Source organism: Pinus tabuliformis, chromosome 5_1, assembly GCF_031772625.1.
Source record: "Pinus tabuliformis cultivar Carrire ecotype Pingquan chromosome 5_1, CPIR1, whole genome shotgun sequence".
Taxonomy (NCBI): domain Eukaryota; kingdom Viridiplantae; phylum Streptophyta; class Pinopsida; order Pinales; family Pinaceae; genus Pinus; species Pinus tabuliformis.
The window spans coordinates 883,987,766-883,994,125 of NC_142305.1; the positions used below are offsets into that span (position 1 = coordinate 883,987,766).

The window sequence follows — 6,360 nt, forward strand, 5'->3', positions numbered from 1 at the left end:
TTAATTTTCTAAACAACTCAAACTAATAACTCATCTTAACTCATGCATGTGGGTAGTTATCTTCGAGAATTTCATCTAGTTAATAATGGCAGGTAGTTAAATGGAAGTGGTGTTACAATAGACATCACAGAGTTATAAAAATGGCCTTGGATCTAAGAAAATAAGAGAAGCAAAGTAGAAATAATTCGAGGTTGAACCAGCATTCGAATTTTAGTTGTTCTCCAGCGTTCATTTTAGTTCATGAGAATTGTGTCAAATTATGGTTCTATTTTATAAAGTTGACTTTGAATCCACAATGCTGAGCCCACAGTTTGTACATACGCAAAACCATAGCTGCCCAATCCATACTCTCTGTTCCCCTAGCTCTTTCTTGAATCTCTAAATAGCAAGAACATGAATCATGCTCTGTAGACAACAACGCTGCAATCTCTTTCTCCTTTTCAAGCTTCTGCATATCTAGCAAGTCTCTGGTTGTTTCCGCTTCCAATTCTGAATCATTTTCTTCATGCTCAAGCTCCATCATATCCACGTGCTTAATGAGTTCAGCTTCCATTTCATTAACAACTTTTATTTTTCCTGTTAGTGAACCATGCTCACAGCTAAGTCGCCCAGCCTTATGTGGATCATCCCATAAATCTGGCCTATTAAGTTCAATATTCAACTGCTCCAGCCTGGAGATAACCTTCTTCCATTGCATTTTTTTAAATTTTTTAATGAGCTGAATTGATTGAGCTACAACCACAGCATGGCTTCACCAATCACTCTCGCTTTCATCAAGCATGTGCCACCCGCGATTGGCAATATCGTCTGCTGTCAATCTACGAGAGCCTGAATTTATCTCTTTGCAGTGCGCAGGAGACGAGCAGTAATGTTGTTGTAATATCATTGGCATCACCTTATTAAACCTCATCATCACATTTCTCGTTGCTTTTACAAAATCCTTTTCACCTCCATCTTCAGACCTGTAAGCTTTTGAGGGGAACTGACTACATGAAGTCATTATATTTCTATTTTCAAACCCTCTGCACATGATAAACCTTAAACCCTCTTCCGCAAAATAAGGCTTTCGGGTGATTGAAGATGAATTAATGTCGGGCATCGATAAACTTGACATTGACGCGGGATTGAATGACAACAGAAGGAAGTTTCTGGCTGTTGGGCACCTTCTTCTACTTATTACAGATAAACCCATTTTCATTGTTTGAAGGAGAAGCTGCGATATGCTTTTCATTAATATATATTTGGGAGTTTTAATTCCATTGACTTACAGTTTGTTCGGCATTGGAAATCCATGTTAAGTGCATATAGCCCAGTCCATTCTATCGGATAAATGAATTTATAAGGTTGTCTGTCTATTTTGACGGAATCCTCTTACTCTGCATTTCCTGAACATGTTTCTCAAATTTAATGCCAGTTCGGTATAGTTCTTATCACTGGCCCTATAAACCTCACCACCTATGATATTTTTTTTAGGTGTTGAAATATTTTTATAATTATCCACAAAATTATAATGAGTTACGTTGGAAATTGAGTATAGTTAGGATGTTGGTCATAATAAATTATTGTGCATGGAAGACATATTGGTGTTGGCTTGACTAATTCTGTTGTACAACTATGGGATTCTGCATCTAATGAATAGCTAAGAGCCTTGAAAGGTCACCATACACAATTTTAGGGTAGAATGTAGTAGATATTTAACCAAAACTAGTCATGCATGCATGGGCCCATAGGTCTCGAGGGTTTAACTAAGCTCTTATACCAAGTGTAGGGACCAACCCTTTTTTTTTTACAAACTAAAAATACAACCATAAGAAAATAACATTGGGAACTCAAAATTATTGAGCATTATATAAAACTTTTCTGAATTTCACTTCATCGAACATATCATCAAATTTACATATTATTAACTAAAACCATAATGAATTCATACAAAAGAATACTATAACAACATAGTTATCGTTCACCAGGAGACGAGAGTCAACTTGACTTGCGGCTATTTGCCATCCTTTGTTGTCAGTCGCCTCCAAATGTGAATGTTGACGTGCTTAATTTGAATGCACTGACCCACCGGTTGACCTCCCAGCCTACTCCTTGGGTACTCTCCTTCCCCATGGACCCCTGATTTGCAATGGGGTTGTGCAACGACAGAATCTATTAGCTGATAGAGGAGAGCACTCTTTGGCTCAAGAGTCCCCTCTCTAAAGTCTTCTACCACACCAAACTAACTATATCTCATAGTCACTACTCTAACATAGTCTCATCAATCCAATAATAGGGTAAAGAAAAGTTCCTTCTCCCATGGCCTGCCCCTTCTTTTTTAGGAGTCCTCATAGGTGACACTTGGCATTTCACGCATAATTAATTATTTTTAAGAATTCAATAGTTTTATTATTCAACCACCCATGTGTCACTCTCTCATCAAGGGTCTCCAAAATTATTTACTTAAATTTTTAATTTAAAACTAATATTTTTCCTCACCTCAACAAGATTCCTATTTCTCCTCCTATTTGTCTCTTGATCCCTCTTTTTAATCCTTAACTTGTGTTCATTACTAAATTCAATTGATAAGTCAAGATTTGATCTCCTATCTACTCCCTATCTTAACTCAAGTTATCTCTTAGATGGATATTCTTATGTTGGTTGTTGTCACATGGAGGTTCTCTAAATTTCTCTAAAATTTAATTTATTAATCTTATTTTAATTCACCATCCTCTTCTCTTAATTAGATTTAACTATTTTAGGATTAATATTTATCCTTACATTTATGTCCCTCTTTCCCCTTTTTACCTAATTAAACTACATTATCTACCTAATATTTTCCAACATGGGAAAGGTAGAGTTTTTAGGGTAAAACATTTTATTTCTTCCTATGATACTCTTAACCCAAGTTTTATTCTTGATTTGATTACCTCGATTTCTAACATCATTTACCTTGATGTGAATTTACCTGGTTTTCATATCTTGATTATATTTATTAATTTATTTATTTTTAATGATTCCAAAGGTGCCAGGTTTGTTCGTGCCCTTCAAGAACTTCCCTTGAAGTTCCACGGGTGCCACACCTAATAGTTTATTTTTGATGCCAAGGGTACCAATTTGGTCATGCCCTTCAAGAAATTCCCTTGAACTTCCAAGGGTGCCACACCACTTACCCTTCAAGCATTTAGTGGCTACTATGGGAAAGTATAGGTGCAATGACAGAGACCATTATCATCTCTTATGTTGCCTGCTATAGTGAGACTAATGGTGTCGGGGATCAAGGAATCCACCTTGATGCACGCCCCTCGGTAAAATCCTCATGAGCGACCCAACTTTGGGACCTTCCCTCATGACATCGTGATCTTCAAGGCAAAGGTGTTTCAACCTTTCGAGCCCAAGTCATGGTGGTAGTGCTAGTGGGTGGGATCAGGGACACTTCCCCACCCCTTCCATGTAGTTCCATCCAATTGTACAACCCCATCACCCAAATGTGAGTCATTCGGTCAAGAAACAAATTTGTGCCTGCAACCATTGACATATCATTAGAATATAGATAAACATATATAGCATGTTTCAAAATTGACTTATAATTTCAAAGATAAAATAACATAAATTTTCATCAAACCAGGTGTCGTCAACTTGTCATATGCGAGTGCCTCTGGTGGTTTCTTGCCATACTCAATAATCATCAGTAATAAGGTTTCTCGGTGTTAGTCATTGTCATAATAGCATCATCAACATCACCTAGTCATTCACATCATTGTTCATTGTGAACCAGAACTAATGCAAGTAGGTAACATAGGGGACACATCCGTCATGGCTATCATCATCATAACATCAATGGAAACATGCATATCCATAAAAGCTATCATCATCATGATATCAATAGAGAGCATACATATCCTTCACTGCCATCATCATCATAAATTCAATAGAAACCAAACATAACCATTTATGCTACAATCGTCATAATATAAATAGGGAACATGCATAACCACTAATGCTACAATCATCATAATATCAATGGATAAACATACATAAACATCACAACCACTAATAATAGATTCATGTGTCTGGATCCTCAACCTGAGATCCTAAAAGAATAATGTGTGGTCCTTAGGGCTAAATAAACGTTAATGTCATATCATTGTTAGTCAACTAGAGCGGGGCACTACACTCCCTACCAACCATTCTCAGCAGCATGTCTTGCACCTTCAAGCATATAGGCTTTAGTTGTTTCTCAGTGTCTTGTCATCCTATGCATGTCAGTTTACTTCACTCCCCTCACACACTGTATTCCCAGACTTAGACCATGTGCTGGTCAAGCAGATCATCTAGAAAATTGTGCAATTCTGGAGGGGAACCAACCTTCCCTCTAGAAATTGTGCAAATCAACTGGCCAACCTGCTGAGCTCAAAAATTGCACAAATCAATTTGTTAGGCTTCCCTCAGAAAATTGCACAATTCTAGAGGAGAACCAAAATTACCTCCAAAAACTATGCAAATCAGCCTGGCTTCCTGCTGGGCTCCATAATTGTGCAGAGCAGTCAGGCAACCTTCCTCAAGAAAACTGCGGAATTCATCCCAGGGCATCTGCTCGGCCCAAGAATTGCTAAATCCTAGGAGATAGTCACCTTTTCCTCCTAGAAATTACGCAATCCTTTTGGGGCAAGTAGCTCTGCTTAACCCAGAAACTATGCAAATCCTTCTCCCAGGATTGCATACTGCTGCATGTGTCTTAACGTCGACTGGTCCCCTCCAAGACTAAGCTATCCTGATTTGCAAGCATGGGCTGCTCTTCTCGAAATAGAAAAATGCAGCATGAAAAAGGCATCCCTAGATCTAACTATTCTTAGCAGCTCGAGGTTACATGAAAATATCATTTTAGAAACCTCACACCAAGTGTTGATTTTTCCTAGATTTGTGGCATTCGCGTCATGACCTTGATCTTATAAAAAATCATCAACTAGATGTTGTAGATCTCATCGCTTACATTGACCTTGTAGCTCTGATATCCCACATTGCATCTAGGAGTTGTAGGCACATTCAACTCAGCTATTTCGGGGTAAGCTCACTTTTCATGTCTTGCGCTACATTTTTGTTGCTTTTTTTGTTTCGCTATGTGTGAGTGCTATCTGCTTGATTTCAGTGAGTGCTTATTGTCGTTTTGATGTATGTTAGCTTGTAGAAGCACCGTTTCAGTTTTCATTTGCATCTCACTGTTGTCACATGCATGACACTATTTTTGCATCGACGGTCACCATTGTGGCGACTCGCTTCACACACATGCATGCTTTCCCATTTTCTAAATACTTCACTTACTATTTGCATGCATGATCATTCACTCTTATTTACACTCAGTTTCACCATGCATCCAGACTTCTCATGTTTTCAGCCACCTGTAAGCGAGTCTGGGTTGCCTTAACCCAGACTTTTCCTTACCCGGCTAGCGCTGCACATTTTTGGAAGTGAAGGCTCTACCTTCCCTCCAAAAATTGCGCAAGTTTGGCCCAGTACTAACCTCCAGGCTTGCATTGCGCAATTCTAGGAGGCAGTGCCTTACTAGCCCCATAAACTACGCAATGCAGTTTGTTGGTTTGCATGTCATTGCTAATTGAAATTGCGCATTGCACAGTTTCATTCCTTAGTAGGCCAGGCTAGACTATGCATTTCACAGTTCCAGGAATTAGCCAGCCTCTCGATAGCCTAGACTGTGCCTTGCGTAGTTTTGGTAGTCAGTCTCCCAATGTCCCGGTGAAAATTGCGCAATCTTCACGAGTATTCACACTGGTATGTTGCAAGTTAGTCCTTTAGTTTGTTTTGGTTTTCGACTAACAAATTTATTTTCATGAGTGTTGCTATGTCTCCAAGTATCATAGGTTTTCATGTGCCTCTCAGCAGCACAAGTACAATGGCTTCCAGGAGAGCAGAGTCGAAGACACCGTGCAGAGCACAATTGGGGATGCAGTGAATTAAGTGTCTATGAACTTGCCTATCTATGAAGACATCAAGTTGTTCATGGACAAGGATTTCAAGATGAAATGGCAGCAACATCGCACCAAGCGGCACCACCAGCAGTAGCAGACAGTGGCACACATGCATGTGATGAATGTAAGGGGAAGGTTGTCGAAAACACAAAGGCATAACAAAGTTGCAAGCTGAAGCAGATCCACTTGTGATGAAAGAAAATTTGGAGACTAAGGCTATGAGGTGACAACGTAACAAGAGGATCGCACAAAGGAAGAGATAGAGAAACAGAGAAGAAGTTTTAGGTGCTCAAGCGGCAAATCAAGGAAGAAAAGGAGCTGCATAGACAAGAGAAGGAGTTGCAGTGTGAATAGGTACATTAGGAGGCGCAACACACAGACTGATGAAACTGCA

At 39.2% G+C, this 6,360-nt stretch overlaps 1 pseudogene; it reads right to left on the reverse strand.

Annotated features, from left to right (window-relative positions):
* Positions 1-265: 265 nt before the first annotated feature.
* On the reverse strand, positions 266-697 carry LOC149167644 (peptide chain release factor PrfB2, chloroplastic pseudogene; annotated as a pseudogene).
* Between the last annotated feature and the right edge of the window lie 5,663 nt (positions 698-6,360).